This window comes from Pteropus medius, unplaced genomic scaffold (genome assembly GCF_902729225.1).
Source record: "Pteropus medius unplaced genomic scaffold, Ma_sr-lr_union100, whole genome shotgun sequence".
Lineage (NCBI taxonomy): Eukaryota > Metazoa > Chordata > Mammalia > Chiroptera > Pteropodidae > Pteropus > Pteropus medius.
The window spans coordinates 55,941,331-55,949,468 of NW_024349800.1; the positions used below are offsets into that span (position 1 = coordinate 55,941,331).

The 8,138-nt window shown below is 36.2% G+C and overlaps 1 pseudogene; it reads left to right on the forward strand.

Moving 5' to 3' along the window:
- The first annotated feature begins 6,492 nt into the window (after nt 1-6,492).
- Nucleotides 6,493-6,611, forward strand: LOC120622401 (uncharacterized; annotated as a pseudogene).
- Nucleotides 6,612-8,138: the final 1,527 nt, after the last annotated feature.

Consider the following 8,138-nt stretch of genomic DNA (forward strand, 5'->3'; position numbering starts at 1 on the left):
TAAATTTGTTAGACTTACTTTGTGACCTAACGTATGATCTATCATGGAGAATGTTCTGTGTACACTTGGGAAGAATATGTATTCTGCTGCTGTTGGATAGAATATTCTCTATGTGTCTGTAGGGTCCATTGGTCTATAGCCTTGCTCAGGTCTGCTGTTTCCTTATTGATTTTCTGTCTGAGTGATCAATTCATTGTTGAAAGTAGGGTATTGAAGTCCCCACTATTATTGTAATGTTGTCTGTTTTTCTTTTTAGTTCAGTTAATATTTGATTTATATATTTAGATGCTCCAATGTTGGGTCCAGATATATTTATGATTGTTATCTCCTCTTGATTTACGTACATGGTGTTCTGTACATACCACCTTTAAAGAACTTATAGTGTCAGTGTTATTTATTTGTGTGTCTCTCTTACCTCTAAACCAACAGTTCTTAATCCTTGGCGGGTGGAGGGGAGGATGGGTTAAGACTTCTTTTAGATGCAGTAAAAGACATCAATCTTCTCTTATTCTCTCTCCCATTTAGAACCCATGCCCTAAGCTTTAGACAATTCATAGAAAACTCTGAAACACACTCTTGTTCCCAAGTTAACTATATCCAAACTAGACTGTGAGCTTTAAAAGGCAAAGGTAGTTATTTTCACTTTGTTAACTCTAAATGTCTTGTACCATGTTTGACTCAGAATAAGAGTTAAAAGTACTATTTATCAAATAAATATTAATTTACAAGTAAAAGAAAATGCCAACTAATTTGCTAGCCTCCACTGACCAATACAACTAATTTCGTGAGTATTTTCTGAACATCTGTTATGTACCCAGTGCTGTTTAAGTCTGCCCCATACACCACTTCATTCCCTCTAAAATAAATTATAACAAATAAAATTAGAGATAAGATTTTCTACTATAATCTCATTAAAATAATAATAATTGGATTTAAGGATGTATTCTTCAGGGTCTTAAATATGAATTACATGACAAACAAACGAATATAAAATAGAGGTCTATAAAAGTGAATTGGCAAATATTTCAAAGTGCTTGAAATTTCTGAAATTAAAAAGAGCAAATTCTTAGTCTTTAAAGGCTACTGGGACAAATTATAAATCAAAATTTAAAAATCAGATTAAAGCTTCTGTCCTTAATCCCAATAATAAAACTAAAAGATTGGTTTGGAATATGTTCTTTAAGATCTTAAACACATGCACTATGACAACAAACTAATTCAATCTATGTGGTTGAACCTTTATACAATTTAAAAAGTAAAAAAGTTTAAAACTCTTATTCTGTTCCTTATACTGAAGAGTTAATAAATTAGAAAAAGAAAACTACTGACAAAAGAAAATTAAAAATACTGGGGCTTATTCAAGAGCCATGTTTATCACCAGCAACACAAAGTATGAAGGCTAAGTTCATCATTGATTTTTATACAATAAAAAAATAATATTTATCCTTTAATTATAAACCAGGACTAAAATGCTTTGTTAACTATAAAAATCTCCCTTGAGGGTAAACATCGAAGTCTCAGTAAGCGAAATTCCAATTATTCTGAGCTTTGAACTAAACTCAATTTTCATTTCACTGCACTCTACTTTCAAGAGAAAACTGCTATAGATGCAAAAACAAACTGAGACAGGAGATTTATTTTGGTTTTCACTTTTTAAGCAAATTCCAACTACCTAACAAATATTTATTTTGGATATTTACCATATACAAGATAATTTACTACACATGGTAGAGGACTAGATAATAAAAGACCTATTCTCTACCATTAGCAAGCTTATGACTAAAAACATCCACTTCTGACCAAGATGGTATAACATAGGGTAGATTTACTGTCTTGCCTGAAACAATCAATAAACCAAAATAATATATGAAGCAATGGATTTTTGGACAGTGACCATAAAGAAATGAAAGATAGTTTAAAATTTAAAAAGTAAAAAATTCTCCTTTTGAAAAGACGTTATTAAGAAGATTAATTGGCAAGTCAGTGACTGGAAGAAAATATTTGCAAAGCACATATCTGATAAATGATTTGTATTCAGAATATATAAAAAATTTTCAAAATTTAATAATAAATCAAACAGCCCAATTTTTAAAAGGGGAAAAGATTTGAGAAGAGATTTTACTTAAATAAATAAATAAATAAATAAATAAATATAGTTTCAAACTATATATATTATATATATATAGTTTTATTCATATATATATATATGAATGAAAATTAAGCACATTAAAAGATGTTCATCTTCATTAGTTTGGGGAAAAGTAAATTAAGACCACAATGAGATTCTACTACATACACATCCATTACAATGGCTGAGATTAAAGGCTGACCATAGTAAGTGTTGGTGAGGATATGGAGGAAGTGTGGTTCTCCTACACTGATGGCAGGAATGTCAAAAAAAAAAAAAAGGTAACAGTCGATTTGGAAGACAGTATTACAGTTTCTTAAAAATTAAACATACATCTATCATATGTTCTAGACATTCCATTCCTAGGAATTTGCCAAAAAGAAATAAAAGCATATGTCTCTACAAAGACTCATACATAAAAATTCATAGCAGCTTTATTTATAATTGCCTAAACCTAGAAACAACCCACGTATTCCTCAACAGTTGAATGCATAAACAAACAGTGGCATATCTAGACAATAGAACACCACTCAGCAATAAAAAGAATAAGCTACTAGTACATACAGCAACATGAATGAATCTCAAACTAATCATGCTGAGGGGGGAAAGCCAGAGTAAAGAGTACATACGGTATTATTGCATTTTTATAAAATTCTGGAAAATTCAAACTAATCTATCATGACAAAAAGTTATTCACTAGTTGTAGGAAAGAAAGATGAGAGGAGGGTAGTGGGTGTCATTACAAAGCGCCATAAGGAAACATTTGGGCATGATATATTCATTATCTTTATTATTGTGTTGATTTCTCATATGTATACAAATGTCAGAACTTGTCAAATTGTACCCTTTAAATGTGTAGATGTCAATTATACTTTAATAAAGCAGTTTAAAAGCATTTTTAAGAAAGGCACACACACAAAAGAAGGGTATAATCTTACAGGCGCGATCAACATGTAAGCATTGAACTCTGACCCCAGCCAAGTTACTGAGGACCAAAATACACAGAAGGGAGAAAGAATAATTCTACCTAAGCACTCAAGTAATGAGGGAGCATTTGAGTTGGGCTTTGAAGAATGAAGAAACTTGGGGAGAGGGAAGAGCGTTCTAAGTAGAAAAATAAATGTTAAAAAACCATTATACCCAAGTACAGAGGTAGAAATGCTCAGATGAAATTCCAGAAACTGAAAGTTTTGCATATGTTTGGAACACAGTGGGCTGGTAGACAAAGAGAACACCGTGTGGAAAACTTAACAGTTCAAATAAAGTTGCGAGAGTCATAAATCTCCCTGTTATCTATACAGTTTCATCACTTAGAAGTTCAACTTACACATAAATGAAGGAGACAATTTTGCTCTGCTTTCTGCCATGACATAACAAGTATGCTTCTTTCTCTAGTTTCCAGAAACATATTTCTCACTTCCTTCTGAATGATCACCAGCAGAGTTCTCCATTGCTGATTTTCACAAATGGTCTGTTCAAAGCACCTTTGTCTTTTTTCTATCACATGCCTCAACATTCTTCCAGCCATTTCCCATCACTCAATTCCAAAGCTACTCCCACATTTTTAGGTATTTGTTACGGCAGCACCCCATATCCAGGTACTAAAATCTGTACTAATTTTTTATAGCTGTGTAACAAATTACCATGGCCCTAGGGGCTTAAAACGATGCACATTTATTATCTCAAGTTTTCATGGGTCTAGAATCTGGATACTCCTTAGCTGGGTCCTCTACAGAGTCTCACAGAGCTAAAATCAGGGTGTCCACCAGGTTGCATTCTCACCTGGAGGCTAGGCTGAGGAAAAATCTGTCTCCAAATCCATTCAGATTTTTGGCAGAATTCATTTCTCGGTGACTGTATAACTGAGGGTCCCTGCTTTTTGCTGACTTGATGAAAGAGGCTGTCTAAAGTTCTTTGCCATGTGTGCCTCTCCCATAGGACCAGTTAGTTCATCAGCAAGGAGAGTCTCTAGCTCCAGTCTCCTTAGTTGAGACTTATGCAATATAAGGTAATCATGGAAGTGACATCTCATCACCTTTTGCCATATTCTATTGGTTAAAAGCAAGTCACAGTTCCAGTCAGTACTCATGCAGAGAGGATTATGCTGGGATATGAACACTCGCAAGTGGGGCTCATTAGGGGTTACCTTGGAGTCTGTTTGCCACTAGCAGGGCTTTTATCCTGGTCCCAACACTTACTTGCTGTGTGACTTTGGGTAAATTCTTACTTATGCTATGACTCAGTTTCTCCATTCATAGAATGGGAAGAAGAGTACTTATACATTTGTCGTGAGAAGTAAAGGGTATAGAAAAATGCCTGGCACATATCTAGAATTTAATATATTGTATCTATTATTAGTATATAATGTATAAGTTAAAGGGGGTCCTCAAAGGATTCTGAGTAGAGAATAATATGATCGAAGATGGGCTTTAGGAATATAGATGACCAACACCATCAGTATACATTGGAAGTAAGGTGCAACAAAGCTTCCGGTTAGGTGCAGAATCCCTGTGTTGTTCAATTCCAGGGAAGACTGTTCATACAGAACACAAAGTGAGTATTGCTTCTTGTGGTTGAGCAATGCAGCAACCCAGTGGGAGACTCTGTCTATAGTTAAGATTAGAGTAAAAACATGAGAGGTTTCCAAATGTCTATTGGCTGATGAATAGGCAAACGAAATGTGGTACAGCTATAGAATTCAACCATAAAAAAGGATGAAATACATGTTATGGCATGAATGAACCTTGAAAATATTATGCTACATGAAAGAAGCCAGATACAAAAGGTCATTTATCATACGATTCCATTTATATGAAATATCCAGAATAAATAAACCCATGGAGACAGAAGGCAGAAAAGTAGTTTCCCGAGGCCAGGAGGAGGAAGGTCTGGGGTCTGACTACATAATGGACATGGCGTCTCCTTTGGGGGTGATGAAAATGGTTTTAAAGTAAATAGAGAGGATAGTTGCACAATACTGTGACTGTACCAAATGCCACTGAATTGTACACTTAAAAATGGTTAATTTTAAATCATGCAAATTTAGATCAATTAATAAAAAAAGAAACGAGGGCCTGAACTTGAGTGTTAGTCATGGGACCCGGTGGAGGAAATGTATAAAATGTATAGGACAGGAGTAGAAATAAGAAAATACAAGATGCTGTTTGATAGAGGGGCAGATATGAGAAAGAGAAGCTGTAGGTGACTTTGAGATTTAGGGCTATGTATCTCAGAAGATGGATCAATGTGTCAGCTATTAACAACAAAGCCTCAAGTCATAGAGTTCTAGGGTTGAAAAAGAACCCTTTAAGAATTCAATGTGTGGTTATTTGATATTTGAAATCGATGCCAAGTAGTCATCTAATTTATACCATGGAAAACAGATTTTTTAAAGAGTGGGATTGGGGCCAAATACCCCATAAGAATGGAAGATGCAATAGGGAAAAGAGGTGAGGGGTAACTATTAATTACATAATATAAACCAGCCACTGTCTTCAGTAATATGCATTTATCGTCTCATTAAGACTTACAACCAGCAGCTAATAATCCACCTGTAAGGACTGTGTAGTAGACATTTGCTTCTTTTCTACTCCTATTGGTCTCTTGCTATGGAGGATCTAACTCACTTCCATCTTAACTTCATATGATGAAGGTGGGCCTAAGTCTCCCCCAACCCTCTTTTAGATCTGGAGAGGGACCTAGATCATGCTGGAGTACCCAACTCTACCGCCACTCCTAGCCACAGTGGCTATTACATATGTAGCTCCAGTATCCAGCCCAAGCAGTTTTTGTTCTCTCGATGTTCCTCTAAGATTGCTTAGCTAAAAGGATAAAACTAGATATGCCAGTAGTCATTTGTCCCACTATATCAGGAAGGTCTGCTTGAGAATAAAATTAATTTATGGGGAAGTACACCAAGAAACGAAAGGCCTCTACAGAATTCTAATAACGTTGTTTCATCCTCAAGACCCAATCAGCCTGAAGCCAGACCACTGCCTGACTCTTCAATTATAGAAACAAATAAATCAATTCTCTGTCCCTCTTAATGTTGCTAATTTTATTTTTGTTTCTTGCAGACCTGGTCTCAAAAACTGGACTTTCAGCCACGTCTTTGAGGCAGAGACTCAGCAAAGACTAAAGAAGACACAGCTTTCTCCTCCTGGCCAGGATTCTACCACTAACTAAATACTGTTCACCTATTTCTGCTATTCTTACTATTTTCTATTACTAATACTACAACTAGTGCTATTAGAACACTCTAGTTATCACCGTAACTATTACTACTAAAATTATACAACTATTATTACTAATTACACTACTATTGTAACTAATCACAGCATCCCTGATTAAAAATGGAAAGCACTGTCTACAGCCATGCTACCCTGAACAAGCCTGATCCCGTCTGATCTCGGAAGCTAAGCAGGGTCGGGCCTGGTTAGTACTTGACTGGGAGACCACCTAAGAAGACCAGCTGCTGTAGCGTAAAAAATAAAAAAAATAAGAGATCGTAAGCTGACAAGGTCCTTGCATTCTGTGAGGTCAACCAAGGGTTGCCTTGCAGCAAAAAAAAAAAAAAAAGGAAAACACTGTGTTATTCACTTATATCTGTAATCCTTACAGGAGTCCTGAGATACTGTCACAACCTGACTTATAGAAAAGGAACCTAACACTCAAGAGGCCAGATTCACAACAATGACTATTGCGAGCCTGTGTTGAATGACTTACTGTGTTTCATGTTGCTGACAATGTATTGGTCTTTCTAAGGGAACTGATCACCCACATCCCTGCCAAATGAGAGAGAAAGACTAAATTGCCATGGGTAGGGCCACAGACTTTTGTTTTACCACCCAGCTATGACTGACTGAATTAAGGATGGTACACTTAACTCAAGGATGGAAATTCATCTAGTACTTAGAAAGCCGGGTCCTGACATGGAAAGTCTAAGTGGGGTTTTCCTCAGAAAATTATACAATGAAATCATTGAAAAGTATTTAACCACTGGTAGAGTTAGAAGAAGGGAGGATGCCAAGAGGAAAGTTAAGGTGAAGGCAAGTCATTCTCAGGGACAAGTCACAAGGAAGCAGAAAATATGAGCAATAAAGGATATCAATCTGTAAAGAGAAGAGAATTAAATTGGTTCACAGAGAGAAGCAGGGAAGATGTCAGAAAGAGAAAGCAGATGGCTCCTGAGAGAGACAAGGAGGATAGCTGGTCCCCGAAGTCACTGTGGTTCCTGAAGACTGCAGGTAATTCGCTCTTATTTCACAATTTGGGGTGTTTGAAGGAGATTACTGTTCCTTGCAATGAAACAAATTTAATTAGAAGTCTGGACTACAAGATAGGACATTGGACACAGAAAAAACAAATCGCAGTGACATTAATAAAGATTTTTGCCTTAATGCTGGCTAGAAGTTCCCACCTTCATCCCAATTACCTATTCCAGGGAATAGTATTGACACCTGAGGCTGCTGTGAGTTAAGTACACAGATGTAAAGTAGAGGGTCTTAGCTCTGGAAGCAGCCAGGAAAGAGGACCAGGCTTGTAATTTGTGAGTTGCAGAAACCTTCCAAACATTGCCTTCAGTGCTGCTATGTGATGAGAATTAATGTTTATAACAAGATTCTACCAGATCTTAACCTGGAAAATGTATACCAGACTCTCTATAAAGCAGAAAATGGCATTAAAAAGAAAAAAAGATTTCAATAAACAATTATTGGAAGGTATTATTCTACCAGTAATTCAGAATCAACAAACACCCCCAATGTCTATAGACCCCCAAATTCTGCTTTCCAATGGCGTTTCACGGGATAAAGCACATTAAGCTTGAGGTTGTGCCAGAAGAATAAATCTCAATCACTCAGAGGGTGACATTGTGGAAGGGCAGGAGCAGACTTAATCCAAAGGGACTGCAGCCCCCAAAAGGCATCAATGCCTCAGGTTATTAACCTCAGCTGAATCATTTATATGCCACAGTCCCTATTCTAAGTGCTGAAAGGAAAAACTTTCCTTT